The sequence below is a fragment of the Zootermopsis nevadensis genome, unplaced genomic scaffold, assembly GCF_977971745.1.
Source record: "Zootermopsis nevadensis isolate Lab colony 2312 unplaced genomic scaffold, Znev_1.0 Znev_ptg000012l, whole genome shotgun sequence".
NCBI classification, from domain to species: domain Eukaryota; kingdom Metazoa; phylum Arthropoda; class Insecta; order Blattodea; family Termopsidae; genus Zootermopsis; species Zootermopsis nevadensis.
The window spans coordinates 9,341,338-9,362,035 of record NW_028259144.1 but is presented as its reverse complement, the minus strand read 5'-3'; the positions used below and the strand labels follow the sequence as shown (position 1 = coordinate 9,362,035).

The window sequence follows — 20,698 nt, the reverse complement described above, 5'->3', positions numbered from 1 at the left end:
TAGATTTCCCAGCATTTCCGTGCTTTAAATTTAACGAAATTTAGCTGGCTGAGTTGGGCGATGCATTTGTCCGCCATAAAGCTGTCTGCGCCGTGCTGCTGAGAGCGACATCGCATCTGATTCGATCGATGTTTTAGCCTGGTTTTCTCAGAAACATTAACCAGTCTACGATTGCATTGTCAGTTGGGACAGGTATTTGTATCTTCGCTACCAAATGCACAGCGGTTCTAAGGCCCTCGTAGTCGTCCATGAAGTGGGGATGAAGGCGTTTTGGCATTAAAATTACCACTCAGAAAGTTGCGGATGGTGGGATGAACCCTGGGTATAGAGAAGCGGTGAATATGTCGAACAAGGTCTCACGGACAGTGACAAGATTCGATCCTCAGATTCGATATTGGACGTGAAGTTCGCCGCCCGTTGCATATTACGAAATAATCATTTTCAGGTATTTATTATTCTCAGTACAATATTTATTTTGGATAAATTGATTTTATTGAACTAGGCGATATGCTTCAATCTGCCTGTCACGGTCAGGCCATTTAAAATGACCCACCTGTCAAAATGCTAACATTTTAATGGAGAACCACATTTTGGGTACACCTTGTTGTTTCCTCTTCACTGAAGGTTCTGAAACGTTTACCTGTAAAAGTTTATTTTTTTCTGTGTGCGTGTTACCGTGAAGATACATTTTTGACCACGGCATAGGGCTCATTGTTTTGCTTCGAGCTGTGGCCGCCCTACACCTGGAAAAAGTCGATATTCTCTGGGCACAAAGTTTGGCGGTTCACACGGTTTGTGCGTTGTGACGAAGAGGAAAGTTCCTACCGCAGCCGGGAATTTATCCTCGGGCTTCCAGCACGCATGTCAGTTACCTTACACCAGTGCTTCACAAACCTGGGTAAATTACCCAAAAAGGGGTAAAAGTTTTTCTTTGGGTAACGACACACCTCGGAATACACATTAAAATTTACCGTAAAGGTGTAGAAGAAGTACTCTGAAGAAAGCGATCAGTCATTGTGCACCGATACTCTAAAACAGTCTAACAAGTATTTATTTGATATTTAATAAATACACCACGCGCTTGTTATTAGATTAAATCATTTTTGACGCGCTCGCATGCACGTAAGGAATTTAAAAAATATGTCTACACGTACCGCCCCCCTAAAATAAGTTAGTGAGTCTAGTTATCTACTCTAAACTTTCTTCATTATATTATTTTAGTTTATTTAACATAATATAATTTACCTACATTGGGTGAAACGGACTTTCTGATAAGCGGTTTTGGGTAATGAAGGGAAAAAGTTATACCAGCTCATTGAGGTTCGACGGACATCCAAATTCAGAGCGTTTACATTCTGAATAATTTGAAGTCGAAGATCACGGTTATGAGAGTTTTTGCATTGCGTTTACATGGTTCATTAGCTGGCAAATATCGCACCCAGGATATGCACCACTGACCAACAGATTTATATGCTGTTTGTTTCGCATCGCATTCACATGGTTCTGAATGCATTAAACCTTGTCAATCCGGTCAGGCCAGTACCGCGTGAGCGCGCTTGCGCAGTCGTTAGCTGACATCCGCACACGTTAGAGCTGCTGTGGTCTAATCATGAAATATCGTAATCACAAGTTTACGAGTGTTAATCGTGCGTTGTACACGGTAAAAGAGTGTCAGGGTTTTATGTTACAGGTAATACGGACAAAGTTTAAATTTTTGACACTTCAGATACTGTTTGAACCACAAATATAGTTAAAGGGTTTGGCAAAGGGAAACAAACTGAACGTAACATCTTGAAATTTTAACGTTTCTCCATCTTTTGAAACTCGAGTTTGCTGAAGGAAGTGGTTAACAGTTGATTGTACACAACGCCATCTATAGTTCTGCAATCGACTTTTGAAGTAGATTTGCAAGTAAAGCACTCAAGCAGAATAATTCTGAACCACGCCTGTATATAATGGAAATTGACTCAAAAGTAACTTCCGTGTTCAGGTACGTTAGTTTCAATAACGAATTACGATTACCAGTATTTTTCAACAACCATTTGTCACCCGTCCTCCATATAGTACGGATTGGTGAGGGCTCACTGTATGCACGTATGATTATACAGCATCAGGGTCTTAGGTTCGTTGTCCGTCCTCTGTTTTACGAACAGCAGGCGTCTTGTTATATGAACTGCTGTCGTATTATAATGTCAGCCCAAGGGAATTGGACGTTGCGCATGCGTGATGGGCAGGCGGTGCGATGACCTGGGGCGCAGTGTGCAAGAAGACGAAGATGGGGAGAGGAGAACGAGCTTCCGGTGACGGTTGCAGTCTGACTTAGTGATAGTTGGCATGCTGTTGGCAACTCGTTCCCCGACCTGTGTGCCTATACATTAAATTGTGTCGCTTTGCACATTTTACTATTAGATACAGAAAATCGAAAGAAGTTGTGATATGCACGCATTCAGCGACAGTCCTAGTTCGTCCGATCAGCTGTTGCCTCTGGATTTTCAGAAAGGGAATGCTGTGTTTTGAGTAGCGATAAGTACATGCTACACGGCGGATTTTTCGTCCCGTAAAGACCATGACCTCTGACCCTTTGAAATGGCGCTAAGTGACGCCAGAATTGCCTACGGTCAATGACCTCCGCGTGGGCGAGCTGGCTGGTTGCCTCCTCCACACAGTTGCTAGGACTTTTCGCTTGCAGATATGCTTTTGTTTTTATGTAAAGTGGCCGTAACAGTTGTCAGATTTTAATTAAAATTGTAATATGTATACATGTGTTACTGTAACCCTTCGTTGTAAGTTGAATGAAAATCCGTTCGGCGTTCCTCGGTTCACCATCAGACGATTTTTTGTATTTATAACTATCATGACCAGTCGGTACCGGCTGTCCGGGGGTAAGCCGGCCGGGGCGTGAAGCAATAAACACACCTCATCTCGTACCGAGGCCAAGGGAGCATGGAATTGTATTTGTTCTGCCATTCTTCTGCAAGGCGTGATTATTATTTAAGCACCAAGGACAATTTTACCTTTACCTTCTTATGTAACATTTGTTGTTTGGGTCCTATAATTTCTGTAAACAAGAAGTACAGTGAAACTTTAATTCAGACAGTCACCTCAAATACTTTATTTTTACAAAAAAATATTTTTTCATATACGAATACTGTCAGAGAAAGTGTGCAGTAACAGTGACCAATAATCGCAGACGCCAATTTGACTATCAACAACACACATATACCTTGGAACCGTGAATGTTATTTGACGATTTTCCTCCGTCTTAGTTTAAAAATCCACACGTTTCGGAAGTGGGGTGTGCTTCTATTATCAGGTGAACATTCTAATTATTTAGGTATACAGGATTGAGAAATTCGACGTCATAAGATTGAGTGATGTAGAAACTAACCAAGATTATCAGGTAAAATTTTGGAATAGGTTTACAATCCTGGAGAACTTTGAAGAGAATACAGAGGATAGGGAAGGAGACGTCAATAAGGCCTGGGAACAAATACGGGATAACATGATAATTTCAGCTGAGGAAAGTGTAGGTTATCGTAAAATTTTGCAAAATAAAGCATGGTTTGATGAACAATGCTCTGTCTTGGTAAGACGGAGTGGCTGCAGGCCCGTACTCGAATAAATTGGGAAAGATGTTTCAGTGAAAGGGTGGAAACAAGCAGAATTTTGAGGAATAAGAAGAGAGAGTATCTAAAAGATCAGATAGGGAGCTGGAAACTAACAGCATAAATAAAAACATCAATGAGTTGTATAGAGGCATAAGTGAATTCAAGAAGGGGTACAAACCTAGGACACATTTGGTCAAGGACGAGAATGGGGATCTTCTCGCGGACTCTCACGGCACCATCAAGGAGGATAGAGGGAATCAGGAAGGGATCGAATTAAATGGTCTTCCACCGGGTACTTACTGGTCTATGCTGATGTCAATTTTCTGGAGGATGATGTGGGTACCATAACCAAGAATGCAGAAACTCTCCTACAGGCTAGCAAGGAAATAGGCCTAGAAGCAAATGTAGACAAAACTAAATACACGGGCGTAATATGAGATCAACATCATCAACGGCGGAACATAATTATAAGTAATATATCATTTGAAAATGGACGTATCTGGGAACAACAATAACAAATAGAAATGAGGTCCTTGGTGAAATTAAAAGTAGAATACATTCGGGGAACGCTTATCTTTATCCAATTAAATTGTTAGAATCGCGAAGTAACATTGTGTGTTGAATTGTCGAAGTGTTCGCTGTTTGACTACAGATGTCGATCGACTCATACGACGCAGGTATGCCACCTGCGCAGTAACTGGAGCTAGTGTCGCCAACCTTCGAACATAACTGTTCACCTGTTTGTCCGTTACAGGCGGAGTAGAATATTCCTGACCTTTCGTAATTGACCACAACAAGCAGATCGTATCAGCTGCTTGAACACCGCGAGCGCCCTCATCTGGAGAGAACTTTCCAGATATATTGGCCGGCATGTTTGTACAGTAGAAAGGCTGGAAATATCCAGTAACGTGCACTAGCGAGTCTGTCGTTAAACTGCGATATCACGCCTGTGAAAATAGTGTTGACTCGTATTCGGTGATTCCTTGATCGATTCTGGAGTCTCGATTAGTGTTAGGTAGTTTTGTCAGTGTCTTTGCACGAATTTGTGGATTACGTTATCCTTGGTGTGTCTGTGTTTTGAATTGTGGGAACAAATTCTGTGCAATTTACGAAAACGTAAAGACATAATTCATTTACAACAGTACCTCTTACTTTTCTTTATCGTGTAAGGTAAAGATTGGAGATTCTATGTCTTTATTTTTCATAGGACGAAAGTTAGGTTAGGTTATAGGCGAAAGTAGTAGTTAATGGAGAATTTGATTCTTGTTTCTTCTAATCGTGCCACGTAATTTCCGAAGCAACGGATACTTAGGTGAGAGGAAACATGTAAAATTATCTATTCTTCCTTGGTCCTCTTCGGGTGTATTACGTAGTTTTCCCAAGTGAACAGTTGTTTTAAGAGGAACGGTATGTCAGGACATGCCACTGTTAAGATTTGCATTCCATACACATGGTTTCTAATTCATATAGACACGGAATGGACGTCAACCCTTGAATGACACTCGTTGCTCATCAATTGCTACATGAGTTCCTATATCGATGTTCTGTATGCAACGGTTGGTAAATATATCGATCACTTCTCTAAACGCTGCAAGCTTGTAACTTTCTACCCTCGAGTGTCCATTTCGTCAGACCATCTCATGTCTTCCACTTCGGAAATGTCTGACATATCTTGTCGTCACTTTCATCTTCCACAATAGTAGAGGTAGTTTTAACTTCAAGTTTTCTTCGTTTGTACGCCATAGTATAGAATAATTTTAAAAGAACAGAACTGTTAGTTATTTCTTGTTCTTCTAATGAAATTAGTAATGCATAGAGTTCAATAAATAAAATATCAACACGCCGCACCAAATAACGAAATTCTTTTTGTCACTGTGCACACAAACAACGTGATGATGAAATGTAACTCAAGCCCCTAAGTGGGACGCATTTACACCCCAAACGACTTTTCAGTTCTTTGTGAATGCACAATGATTTAAATTTCAAGAGTTACAGATGGATTTGGATGGTAAGAAAAATTCCTGCCACTTTTATGACGCTGGGCTCCATGCATAGTGATCTGTAATCAAAAAATGATACTTCGGGTGTACGTAAATACACCCCTCACCGGGACACGAAGGTTAAGATAAGTCGGCGACCTGGTTCTTATATATTCTTTCTGTGGTAAACGTCTTGGAAAGTGACTAGTTGGAAGACAGAGAAATTGAGGGAAGCGAAGTATGTGAACTATATTGAAATGCCACAGGATTGGTCTAACGGTTGGTTTTATCGGCAGGTGAAACCTGTGGGTTCTGTTTCAAGTCGGTCGGTTTTCTTTCTTTTCTTTATCATTCATTCCGTCCTTTGTTTCTATTTCTCTGACTTTCTTAGTTTCTTTCCTTCCTAATCCTGCAAAATCATTACCTCAGAAGCACAACAGTTCTTTCAATACAAAGTCAGTTCGATCCAATCCACGTACTGGAAGACAATTTATTCATGTTTCATTTTAATACTGTTATTTCATCTAGATCTTGGGCCGCGCGGTTTAGAAATTACATTGCGTGCTACGGGACCTGCTTATCTCTGACTCCTTACTTAATCTGGCAACATTGACGGTGTTCACTTTTAGTTGTCTAATTTTATTTCCCTGCAAACGTTTTCTCCTCAGACATATTCGTGCTGCCTCTTTCAAATTCTCTTCACAAACTTGCATATAATTGTGCGTATATGTCGAGTTAGGGACACTCGTCTTATTCGACATTTTTTTCAGGGTATTTTTCGGAAACAAATCTTGAACAAGACATCAGGACATAGTTGCTTGACCGTAAGTTAATCAGTCGTCCTCGGTTGCCAGCCTTCCACGCCTCTGCATGTGCCATTCAAGTCACGCGGGCGGGCAATGTTCTGCTCGTCACGTGGTGTCTGCCCTTACGTACGTGACGTCATTCGCGCGTTGACGCCAGTAATCGGCTTGTGACGTCACTGCGGAAAGACTCATCAGTGCTCGTATGTACGAAGTGCAACAGGCAACGCTCTTGGGAAACACGTGACTGTCGGCCAGTGCTGACAGCAGAGCCAAGCGTTGGTTGGATGGTTTGGCAAATCACGACGACTCAGTCTGTTTATCTCTGTCTCTGTACGTGCTACATGTACTGTTACACGCCTTCCTGGGCTATTTTAAGAAAATTTACCTAGCACCTCTGTGCATCTAGTGACCACGCAGTTTCCTTCAATTAAATAATTATTGGCTGACTTCTCTCTTAAAATTCCCCATGTGTTCAAAGATGGCTGTCGTCTGGGCAGTAGCGCCGTGTAGCCTGGTAGAAGATTACTAACTTTTCAGAGGTCCGTGCTGCTTTTATCATCAGGGTGATGATATATACACGACGCTACAACCGTAGAAGACGGCCATCTTCGGATTCATCGACGTCAAAACCTTATATCCCACCTTCTGATGTGTTGTTCATCAGTGTACAATATTTGGCTGGCGGAAAGAGGCAGTTGCAGTACCAGTTCGGATATTTGTCTTGTTTCTTGTTATCCTGATCGATATGAATCCAGTTTACTTCTGTATTTTTTTTATTTTCGGGAATACTGGTCAGTTCTCAGTATATACCCAGAAGATCATGTGTTCCACCATCTCGACTTAGATCTTATTCTGTCTTCAAGCAAATTCTGAGATGGTTGTTATGTTTGCTGTTGGTACTGCATCCCTCGCTATTTAAAGCCATAAAAATTACCCGCATTCATCCAACCAAAGTTTTTGTCGTAAAGGACAGGTTTCGTGGCGTGATTAAACGCTCACCAATGGCATAGTACCTTAGTTTGAGCATGCCAAGTCCTTCAGCCAAAACAGCATTCCCATTAGCGCCTTTGTTCCACGATATAGTTTATAAGGCACAGTTTACAATTCTGGCTAAGTTCGTACGCAGAAATGATCTAATCTAACAAGAGACTATGTCTTGCACTTGCGCAAGACAGTCCACACTTTGTTAGCTTTTTGATTGGTTGGCTGGTTGGTTTCCCCTACGCTGCCCAGGCCACCAAATTTCGTATGTTTCCCAATTTAGTTTTTTATCATAAATTAATAAGGAAATTAAGATTCCTTTGTCTCACTTTGAAGGTACTATTTAACACTATTCAGTCGTTAAAAGTACAGTATTTAAGGTGTTTGTTGAAGAAATATGTCCATATATAAACACAAAGAATTCGACAGTCCATTCATTGAGAGCATCTCTCGATTCTAGACGATTTAGAGTCGAATTGACTAGCCACTGTTTCAGGAGATTCATTTTGTGAATCTTCCTTCAGTGATTACGTTTTTAAAAATGGTTTAAAATAACGTTATATTAACTGCATTAGAAAGACATTCTGATCGAGCACTGTTGTACATCCAGTAGTTGTTTGTGTTTTCGGTATTTGCACGTTATCAGAACGATGTTTCTTTCTATTTTGTGGTATTAATCTCGTCTTATCACTGTGTGTAAATATTACAGACCACGCGCGTTGCGAATGTATCTTTTGCGTCACGATCCTCATTTGTCAGTCACAGAGATTTCATTTATTTGTATTTTAATGCGAGTTTATAAGTCGCAGTGTGTATTTCTCAAGTTCGTTACTCGTCGCAAGAACATGTTTCTAGAAATGTTTCAGTGTTGGCGGAATTTCTGTATATGGTGTGCCATGAACGTATGGTAATCTTGGAGACGTGACGTAGGTTTATTTGGTGTTGGAACGTGTCCTATAAAACGTTACGGATGTTGCTATGTTCGTCCGCCAGAGTCTTCCACCATCGAAATTCCTGAATGCATTTGAAAATAAATTCGGATGTGGAAATTGGTATTAAAAGTTGTTTTGTAAAATTTATTTTGGTTTCCTACTTCAAATTAAGCATTGAATAAAACAATTTCTGAAGCCGTCTTGTGTCAAGAGAATTCTCCGCGATTTTGAGGAGAGAACTTTTTGATCTTTACCAAATTGTTTGTTACAGTAGTAAATTTATTGAATAAAGTTTTGGGGCCAGAGCCGAGTCGGGTTAGGATCATCGAAGGTACGTAGGATTTGAGGTTTCCACAGCGATGTGGTTGTTGATGGCGGCCTTTAGAATTCTTACACCGTGTGACCTTCCGGCTGCTTACCAACGTTTCGGAGCAAAATATTGCTTCCATCTACAGCCCATGTGGCGGAGCACAGTGACTGAAATGGCGTATCTAGGCGCAAAGAACCTTATCATTTACCGAACTTTATAAATCATATATCTTTCTATGGAAACATAAGATTGTTCTTCCAAAATCAACAAAGACTAAATCAGTAACTTTTTCAGAAAACGAGAGAAACGTGTAGGTTAAAATATTGCTCAAAGAAGGGGAGAATGTTTTGGTGTAATATTTTCTGAATTTGAGTTCCGGGTGATATTTTAGATTTCTTCTCGGAGAGAGAGAGAGAGGGAGAGATGGATGGACCACAGAAACAGCGCAGCATCTGCATTCCCTAATAGGCCCTATCACATCTATGGCTTTGTCAAAATTTCTGTGTAGTGTATCGCTACAAAATGTATCTGCTTCTATATTCAAAGACTCATGAACAAGAAATTTGAGTTTATCAGCTTTATTTTAATTTCAGATGTGATTTTCCTTTGTCAAGTTTCTTTAGTGTGTTACAGGTAAACTGCTTTACTTTGGACATGGCTTTCAGCAGCGTTCGACTTACGACCACAGGCCAAATGTATGCGTACTGGGATCGCACACTTTTTTCAATATGTCTTTTCCGATTCATCGTTTTGAAGTTTTGCTTTTGCTGTATCCGAAGGGCTTTGCTGGGCGACCCACAGATGCACTGACTATTTTAGATCTATACTGCGTAGCTTCATAAACTTTGTGAGGTAATTTAAAAATTTCAAGCCATTTTTAGTTACTTTCTAAAGATCAACACAAATATTGGAAACTGTTCATCTAACACCTAGATATTTTGCTCGACATTACTCTTGCAGTACTTTTAACACAGTCTGCAGCGTCTTTCATACAACTGCAAATGAAGTGAAAGTAAATGTGAACTTTAATTTTACTCGGCTGGTTTACTTCGGTAAGTTATTGACAGATTTATGAAAATAATAAATTTGTACATATATTCTGAAAATGTGAGCTGAAAGAATATGTAAACTAAAATGTGATGTAAGAGAAACGACTTTCCTTTCACTTATAATTTTGTCCACTCGGACTGCGCTTGTTAGCCATAGTGCGATGGTTCGAGCTGTTGAGGTTAGGTTTCCTAAAACAAAAGATTGTCTTCAGAGACCTGCGGTCATATTGGTGGCATAGCTGACTTTTTCTCAAGGGCGACTTTCAGCCAATGCGGTGTGCCCTGGTGGCGTAAAGATGAAGTTCGACGTGTTCTATACGTCAGCTCTAGATTGAAGGATAACTCTCCTGTGATTCGATTCATCTGTCAGACGAGACGTAAATTTGCACGAGTAGAGCCTTGTTATGTGATATTAAAGTTCCCAAGACGAGTGTGGATATAGGCAATTCGTCTTACACCAAGGTAAAACACATTGCTCCTGCCTCAAGGAGATCACTGGAAGGACATGAAATAATGAAAGTGCTTACTTATTACGAATTTATCTTTCGTTCTTGACTTTGACAGTTGTGCCGACCACTTCGTCGCTTTTGATCATTGTTTTGTTACCTCCGTGTCACAGCACAACGATCGCTTGATTTATAAAATCTGTGGAATTTAACTCGGAATAGTCACAGAAGGTTTCCAGAATTAAATGTGGTGACTCTCTTAAGAATATCTTGCCCCCGACATAGTACAACATTTATAATGTAATATTTGAGGTTTTCACGACCGTGAGTCTGGAGATCGTTGTCTTCTGGGTTGTTGCGCCGTGTAATCTGGTAGAAGTTTACCGACGTTTCAGAGGTCCTGGCAGCGACCATCATCAGGTCCTGATTCTATCAGCTTACACGGCGCAACGACTCATAAGACAGCCATAAACATTTATTATGTTTTAAAACTGCTGTTATAAAACAATTTTTGCCTGTCTCTGGAGTGGAACCCGGGGACTCAACTACGTTATTATGTCCCTTAAAGAGATACATGTTTGGTCTACTCGCAATGATAATTTGGTAAATTCTTAAGATTTCTGTCTTCAGGGTTGTTGCGCAGTGTAGTCTGGTCGATGTTAACCGACGTTTCAGAGGTCATACTGCCTCCGTCATCACCCTGATGACGGAGGCAGTATGATGGTAAACATCGACCAGACTACACAGCGCAACAACCCAGAAGACAGAAATCTTCATACTCACCGCTGTGAAAACCTCAAATCTTACTTGGTAAATTCTGTTGAAAACTGTCGATTGTGTTAAACAGCTTTATTTTTTATCGTGTTGTTTTACTCTCGCTTATGATTGGGCATTGCTCCTAAACTACAAGCAGTGGAGAAGTGACATTTTGTAATAAGGAACAAGTCATAGTAATGAATAACATCCCCTTTAAGTTTTGCGTTGCGTTTATGAAGTGGAAATTCGTAGCAGGTCGAAAATAGTATTATATCGTGAATGCATTACGTTAACAGTAACAATCAGAAAGGCATTTGGAATTAGTAAATACGTTATAACGTCTTCATTGTATGTATACATTCATGAACACCTGGTACAAATTTGTCCCTCCAAACGGGGTGATACCCAAAGATTAACTTAAGGCAACGAGACAAATATATACGAATTCAAACGTACGCAACGGAAGAAGATTTTATATTATCTGGGTTAATGAGTTTGGATCATCATTGTCCATTGTTTTACACACGCGTAGATGTTTCTAAAACATATAGCTTGCATAGAGCATATGAAATTCGGCAGAATATTAACAATGTGCTTGAATAATTAGTTTCGCTTATGTGACGTGGAATCAGATACATAAACGTGTTACTCGTAATTTGCAGATATAAGTGGCAGAGTGAATTTGAGAGTTTTTATGTTTTTCAAAACTTTTCATGCCTCTTATTTACCATTTAAATTGTACTGAACCAACTACATGCCAGTAGACCCTTATGATTATGAAACACGATCTCGTACATTGAGGATAAAAGGATAAAACATAAATACAAATACAGAGTGTCCCAGAATGATTTAGACACATTTAGTTAATTAAACCATTACGTGCGTCACCATTGGTGCTTTGTGAAGAAACTAATGTAGTGTAGGTGTTGCAAATGACCACCTCCGTGGCACAGTTGACAGCGGTGACCAAATGACTGATAAGGTTAATATAACATAATGTTTATACATGTTTGGGACACCCGGTATATGAAATGGAACGGTAATTGTTCCTAAACGATATGAAGCAGATGTAAAGTTAATAAGAAGGACTATAATTTCTTTCTAGTTTAAGAATAGTTAAACGACGGAGCAGGGTTTGCAATTGAACGGGACACATCAGCTATTGGCATATGCTGATGATGTTAATTTATTGGGGGACGATATGAATACAATAAAGAGGAACGCAGAAGTTTTACTAGAGGCTAGTAGACAGGTGGGGCTAGAAGTAAATTCAGAAAAAACTAAGTACACGTTCAGAGTCGTCAGCAGACAGGCGGGCAGAATTATCTTAGGGTGGCTAATGAATCCTTTGAAAGGGTTACAAAGTTCAAATTTTTGGGAACAACAATAACAAATCAAAATGATATTTATGAGGAAGTTAGGAGGAGACTAAATTCCGGAAATGCTTGCTACTTCTCAGTCCAAAATATTTTGTCTGACTTCAAAGAACCTAAAGATTAAAATATACAAAACAATAATTTTGCCTGTTGTTTTGTATGGGTGCGAAACATGGTCTCTCACTCAGAGGGAGGAACACGGATTGCAGGTGTTTGAGAACAGGGTGTTGAGGAGGATATTTGGGCCTAGGAGAGAAGACGATGAGGCATGGAGAAAACTGCATAATGATGAGCTTAAAAATCTGTACTCCTCTATCTGTACTATTGTCAGGTGATTAAGTCGAGAAGAATGAGATGGGCTGGGCAAGTAGCGTGCATGGATGGTACAAGAGGTGTGCACCAGGTATTGGTCAGGAAGCGTGAGGGGAAAGACCGCTGGGGAGACTTAAACGTAGATGGGAGGATAATCTGAGGCGGGATCTATGGGAGATAGGAGTTGAAGGAGACTGAATTTTGTTGGCCCAGGACAGAGTCTGGTGGAGGGCTTTGGTTAATTCGGTGATGAACCTTCGGGTTCGGTAAGCTATCTATCTAGTTAGTTAGTTAAAGGATGGAGCATGCGCAAGTCATTTATTTCGTACTGAGGGAAGATGATATGTATAAAATCACTAGTCAGTGCTAATTTATACACGGCCCCTCATACGATCCCGCCTGGGGTTTGCGTCGGATATTGTGTAGGCGTATAAACCCTTTACTGTAGACGCTCGCCAAAGACATGTTATAATTCAGTCCGTACCGCAAAGAAAATACCACACTAATTTGTTAACTCTGCTTAAGGAAACAATACCTGTTTACGCTGAGTCATACGAAACGTGAATAAAGACTGCAGATTTATTGACTTGTAGGTTAGATTTAAAGTGGGTGGGGCATTATTAAGTGTTTAAAGGGTTAATAAAACAATGACGATCCGTGAAATACGGACAGGGTGAGTTGCAAAATCTTAAGTGAAGTGATCACTGATAGATTTATGCGCATGCGGAAATATGTTATTAAAATTGATAACGAAGAAATGGGGTTTGGATTAAATTCAAATGGGTTAATATAGAGTCCACTGGCAGTCTGTTGTGTATGCGGTAATGAACCTTTCGACCTCAATTAATCTGGGGAAATTACGGAGGGATTTCGCAAGTGACTGTTGGTATTCTCAGGAATGGTTTTAAGCCTATTCTGGAGATTAGTTTGTTAAATGTTGAGACTGTCGGTTGTAATTCTACATACTCTTCCCATTTGCAGTCTTGAGGACGGGAGGCATAATTTTCAAGAATATGACGAATTACTAATTATGGGCTAGATATTTATTTTTGGTACATTATCTGGATTTAAGTGAGACACGATACTGTTTCATGTAACTTACTTGATGTCAAAATTCAGCATCTTAGAAGATGATTGTCTTCTGAATTGTTGCGTCATGTAGTCTGGTATAATTTCGGAGGTGATTGCAGCTTCCGTCATCAGGGCGGTTTTCGCCGTCATCACAATTGAAGAGTTGTCTTCATTCATGCCGCTGTTGAGAACCACAAATATCGTTGTTTCCGCGGACCGCGGGTTGATAACCCCTGTCTCCACTGATTTCGGAGATGTGCTTGAGTAAAGTGTTAAGGGGGCCCACACACACATTAGCCTGTATGTGCAAGCACGATCTTGCGCATGCGTGTTTGAGCCCATGTTGATATTTAATGAAATACCAGTTGGAGCAAGGTACAATAAAAATTAGTATGGCTTCATCAAATGGTGACAAAAGACTTTTGATCTGAATTTCCTGATCTTTACTGAAGTCTACCGGAGCTGTACATGCAAAAAGTGACTTGTACAAAAATTAGCATTTGAAGGTTACGAAACTAATCAGAAATTTTAAATAAATCAATCCAGTTGGATAAATGCATTCTGAATCACTCTCTTGAAAATAACTGAAAACAGTTAAAATGGAAATACTGAGCTTAATTCATTGAAATCCGCTCAGAAAATTAATATTCTAGCGGCTGATGTGGTAGGTACATGGGCCTCTTTGCGTAGAGCAGGTCCCGTTTCGGTGTTCACTGTACCGACAGGGCGGAGCGTGGGTCATTCCCCCTCTTGAACAGGTCATACGGATCAGATATGCATTCAGGATTTCGGTGAGTAATTTCATGTTGCCACCAGTGACATCTTGACTCTTTAAATTATATAGCTCGGGGACTGGTTAAGTATTGATATTATCATTAAACGTCACGGACCAAACTGTTCCTTCCATATTTCAGTCGATCTTAAGTCATCTTTTCCGTTTGTTTGATAGAGCAGTTTTCCGATCTGATTTTTAGGCATTATTCTCAAAATTTTTGTCCATTTGCTTTTTTTATGATATTCATAGCTGTTATCACCATTTCTGTGATAGTCATATTTTCATTACGTTATGATACGCCATCTGTTATTCTTATCCAAATTATTCATGTATTTCGACCAACATTTGAATTCGTGTTAAAGAATATGTGTATCCATGAGGCGAATTTGTAAGTATTGATTCGTGAAATCACGAACATGAAAGCATATACAGCTCGTTCACTGACAAATTTGAACGCCTGCTGTTACCGACTCCCAGCTGGAACTGCGTGACTTACCGCCAAGCGGTAGAACGTTCTTGCAATGCGCGAGAAGTTCTTTGCATAAAACCAATAAAATCATCTGTCAGTGTTTTAGCCGTTTCTGCTGGGAAGTGACAGCTACGTTTAACTTTATCAGTGAATGCACAGTTTAAAGTGTAATTTAATTCACTCATATTACAATATTTCTACATAGTGATTTAAAGTTTTCGAGTGTGTGCTATATCGATTCACTTTTCTTGTGTTGAAGCTCCTTAATTTTGTTGTCTTGTCTTTCTTAGATTTTCCTTTATATACCTGTGCTCTCTCTCCACGATGAGAGTCAAATCTTTGTACTGTCATCAGGAAAAGTTAGAGTTCTGTAAATGTTAATCTTTCGTTTACAGAATAAGACCACAGGACTGATTTTGATTGTGACTTGTGTTGCACACTGTGGTGATGTAGACAAATATTTGAGGTTATCTGGCAAGGGAAATGATGAGGGACTGTCTGGATCGTGTCCTAAATGGACATTCGCTCTGAATAATTATATGGTGGTGCCAACTAGTGAGAAACAAAGTCTACAACGCCACATCTTCCTGAAGCAACTACCACCGTACTTCCGAAAGTCGTCGCATGTTGTTTGAACGCATCCATGTTTTACTTTTTCCGTGCCGTATAGATTGCGCACTTGTAGCAAGCAAACTGACATCTGTTGAGGACTGATCACACTACATGCTCAGTTCGTTCCGTCCTCTTATTTCACTTGTCCTGCTGATCAAAAGTGGCATAATTGACTACCTTGCGGTTACATGAAATAAGCGCTCTGACAGTCTGTAGGCGGTTCAAATGTCACTTGCTAAAGGGTTAATGGCTTTCTCTCTCGATAGAAGCATTTTTAATTGACCATTAAATATGATAACTTTGAAGATACAGGTGCTCATGTCGAATGACTTTGACTATATTGATATTTAATCCCTGGCTGGGGCAGGAATTTCTCCGTTTGTCACGTTGCGATAAGTTATCGATGTATTGGGTGATAATATTTTTCTAACGCAAGAAAAGGAAAGGTGAGATAGAAAATGGGGCGGAAGGAAGAGGGAGGTGTATGTTTACATTATGAAAGCTGATTACGTACTTCTTTAAAATAATGGCCCTTCTCTGACCCCACACAACTGGTACCTCACTGGGCGGGCTACAGGAGTGTTGTGACTTTGTGTAACATTCCAGATGCATTTCCACGAAATTAACATTAATCTTCAGTCGAGAAGTGGAAACAGACGGCTTTTCTCGGAAGACCACAGTGGATTCATTTGTATAAACATTCTTACTGTTAGAGCGAATGCAGCCGGTAGACAAACAGCATATTCAGCTACATGTTGAATGATGTTTGGTTGGAATATAAAACTGAATGTATCAAGTCAGTGAAGCATGTCTTTATGCCTCAACTCCGTCAGTTTTATTTTTTAATATGTTCTTGACAGTACAGAATCCGTGAAAGTTTATCAGCATTTATGGGTAAGCTCACTGGACCACATTAAAATCTGTTGCGAACAAAATCATTTTAAATTTTAACAGCGTTTTATTCAGGTTTCATTCAAAATGCCGATGTATTATCTACTGAACCATTTCTGTACTTTGCGACAGTTAACTTAGTGCCACATGCGAGAAAACTTTCTCTAAGTTTTTCTTAATCCCCAATCTTGATGGGCAGGAATTTGTTTTGCAGTTTTACTGTCACTTAGAGGTCTGCAGGGGCCGAAATTTTATAATTTAACTCGGCCAAAGGAAAATATGGCCCGAACCAGCGCAAGACCGAAGTTTATTTTCATAATCCTTGCCCGACCGAAGCCCATTATACAGGGAGTCCCGGGAGGAAATGTCAATACTTCATCAGTTAATTTGTGGGGCAGTTATAAGTAAAAATTTTTGTGTCAACGTGAGTCTGATTCGTAACGGTTACCGAGATGTGTAGGTGTCTCACTGACCCAATCATATCAAGTCCCAAGACGCTCCAGCGTGTTAAGATCTGCATAGATGGTGATACAGAGACTCAGAATTGCCCCAAGAATCAACTGATGAGGTCTTGACATTTCCTTCCGGGACGCTCTGTATTTATCTGCCCTGACTACCATATCATTAGTACATGTTTCGTTTAATGCATAGATGCCAGCGATCTCTTAATTAATGACGCTATAAAAACATCTGGGGATTGACGTTTGAGGCATCGACCCCGGATTTCCTGTGAACTTGCACGTCCGTTCTGCTCGAAACTCGACGGTCAATTCGTCACGTCTTCCACGAGGAAGCATAATTTGAGAATTATTTGCTCAGAGTTTAATTGAAAAAACGCTTCGACATTTATACTTTCAGAAATTTTACATGCAACACATTCCAAAGAAGTACACTCGGGTTTGTATGTCCAGAGCCAGCTGATCCCAATCACCGCACCCAGCCAATGAAATATCGCACCAGTATCAAGTCTCTTAACCACGTGTTTCGTTTGCTTGTGTTCTGACGAAAAAAAAGATGGTTAATTCTTCCAAGCGTCAAGTGGTATTTGAACTAACGATTTCAATGTTTCAACTTCAAGACTAACGCTTTAGACCTTGTGATCGTGGAAAAAAATATCGAGATTAAACATTAATATAATGTTCCGAATAATATATTGGATTAATCTGGCGGACTCTTGTGAACATGGTAATGAGGCTTCCTGTTCTGTAAAGGGCGGAGAATTTGTTGACTAAATGAGCACTCTCTTAGCTTCTCAAGGACTCTGCTGGAACGAGTTAGTTATCCTTAAGAAGCGCCTTTAATGAAATGTAACTCGAAGCCGTAACAGTTTTATAAAGAAACATCATTACAGGCAGATGAAATAAAATAAGACGCGAAGAGATCGCGCCGTGCGCTGGTTGAAGAACATTGATCCTGTCTTGTCACTGTTGCGCAAAATACGGAAACCTAACGGAAGATGTCTACAAGAATGTGTCTTCTTCACTTATGCGCTGGAAAGTTGTAATATTTATGCAACACGGCGTACGTTCCTCGTTTTTTCGTGGTCGCTCAGGGTCAGTGTTTCGAAGAAAGGCCTCCAGATGGCGGATGACTCTGTCATTTCGTTGAGGTTGGCTGTTTTTATAGAGAAGTGCCTACAATTTCAAGGAGATGGCGACACCATACTATGATGTGTGTCGGAACATGCAAAAAAAGACGAAGCAACCGAAGAAAACGTGCTTCCGTCTTCATAGCCATGCACTCTGGCATCTTTCAGCCAGAAACGCCGACACAAATAATTTAATGTTTATTACTAATTAACTATATATTTTAAGAATCATGTTTCATGTGTATTTGGTTCCCTCAACCCCAATTTCCCACCTTAAATTCTCTCATCGCGGTTTTACGTTCGTACAGCGAGGGTGTGCTTTAAAGTTCATTATTTATCCTACCATAATGTAATAATCCAGATGCTAAATTTTGAAACTTCACCGACTTGAATATTGTATGGCAAGTTACATGATAATCGCCGACCTTCTAGATGCTTATCATATTCCAACTACGACGGACAGATGCCACTATGTCCTTATAACACCACTTGGCGGCGTGATTTGAATCAAATGGAATTCTCAAGAAGTTAACGGCGGGCAAACATCATAATGTACGTTAATCGCATTAATTACACTCTGAAATGTTGCCAGTTTTTCCGTACATAGTCGTAGTATATACGAAATGGATAAATTTGTGCGTTTAGACACCAACTATATTGAAAAAAAATTTTGAATTCGCAAAAATTGTTCGTAAGTACAATAATGCTTTATATTTTCCTGTAACAATTAGAAGACGTTCTGTCATTAACAATTCGCATTCGGGAATTAATGGGAATCAACTGGTTCGTTGCGAACTGTAGCCCAGGTCAGAGGCCTTGAATCTCCAATTTCTCTTCTCAGTGTGTTAGATGTACCTTCTCTCCCGCTCCGACTGAGTGATACAGTTCCATTTTAGAGATTCCGGAAATAAATTTAACGCACTCAGAAACGTTTTATCGGTTCTGTTACAGGGCATTCTGTACACGGAAAGTATTTATAGAAATGGTGGGAGGAACACTTGAGCGTTGAAGAGGAATAACCCTCCGTGAGGGTTAGATTTGGGGGGGGGGGGGAGGTGGCGGCCCGTTACAGCGTGAATCATGGCACAAGTGGAAGCCACAGTTAGAAAGTAGCGTGTTGTTGACCTCTGCACTTTCTTCGGATAGCTGTGAGTAGACACTGCTGACGCAAAGTTCCCGTCTGGTGGTACCAATTCGCAGAAAGTTTTAAATAACGAAAATACTGTAAACGTCTGGGACTAAAATGGCGTGACCCAGAGACAGCGAAATTATCTGAATCACGGGCGGGACTGAATACGGTATTGTCATTTAAATTTCTGATTTTGTATTTAAAGGCACTATGAATTCTCTGTTAAAAGTGGACATTGACAGTCGCAATTGGATTGGGCCTCCGAGTTATTACGTTATATTACAAATGTACGTAAGTATTTGATTGTGAAAAGCACAATGCCCGAGGCAAGAAGCGTTCTGGACTTAACTGAACTTTGACGTAAGTGGTGGACTGACGTGTATTTTTCAGCCGACGTTTTACAGCACTTCTGGAACATTCCAAAAAAATTGTCGATGACATTTCAGGTTCTCACGAAGGCGATTATGAAGATAACTGTCGCGTGGTCCCATTTAAATTGACTCCATAATGTTGGAGGCAATAAGCATTTGTGAAACGTCTGTCATTTTCGGCGAGACTGCACGTCACAACATCTCTGAAGATATGTCATCTTCATAAGAATTGTCGATCTCGCGAGATTTCGAAAATAAAGGTGACATAATGATAGGATTTGAAGATGGCTGGCTTCTGGGTTGTAACTCCGTGTAGTACGGTAGTTTACCTCTCATCGCCCTGATGATGAAGGCAGCAAGGACCTCTGAAACGTCGGTAAACTACCAGACTACACGGCGCAACAACGCAGCAGACAGCCATTTTCTTAACAGAATGTTGTTCGAAGGCGTAACCTGAAAAGGAGTGCGGCAGAACTTTGACGTTCAGCGGAAACTGCCACCATTTTCAGTGAAATACTAGGCCGACAGATTTTCCTTTTCTTTTGATGCTACGTGATTTTCTGCGGCTGAATTTAATTCCATGCGAAATAAATGACACACAGGAACTGACATTTTGATGCTAATAAAACATTCAGAGTATCATGGTATCTGTTATGAGTGAAATTTACCAAGTTTCGTGCTAATATTTTAATGGGAGCTCACTCCCCCGTCATTATCCCCTTTTTGTAATTCAAAACATAAAATTTATTTACATTAGTAAAGATTAAACTGTTCATTGGCTTGCTGCTCACATAGTTCTCCGCTTCACCACCATATAGGAAGGCACATTAGCGCCATTGTGGCGAGTTGTAGAAGCTGAAATGGATTCTGACGTCGTAAAGAGTTCCGGTTTGAAACTGAGAGTCTTCGACAGACTTTATGTTATGTATTTGCATATAACAGAGAGTGATGGGACTTGAAATTTGTACTCTTCAAATGTTATTATGGTGACTGCATCGAGAAGTATGGAATGTATACCTATGAACACGAGAATAATCAAATCTAAAACTTCTTGACGATGGTGAAGAGTCAATTGAATAAAAATTTACTTGGATATTATCCATCGTCTAGTAATAAAAATGTGTATTTATTCCCACCTTTTGTGAGTTTGTGTCTTTTGGCTTTATTCGTGTTTATGAATTTTGTTTTCTACATACTATTCTTTTACGTCCCACGGATGGATGGTGTGGTTATGCCT

General features: G+C 40.1%; 1 protein-coding gene across 4 annotated transcripts in view; it reads left to right on the top strand.

Annotated features, from left to right (window-relative positions):
• mam (neurogenic protein mastermind) overlaps nucleotides 1-20,698 on the top strand; it is a 275,194-nt gene that overhangs the window by 233,605 nt on the left and 20,891 nt on the right. The gene's annotated exons all lie outside the window — the stretch shown is intronic.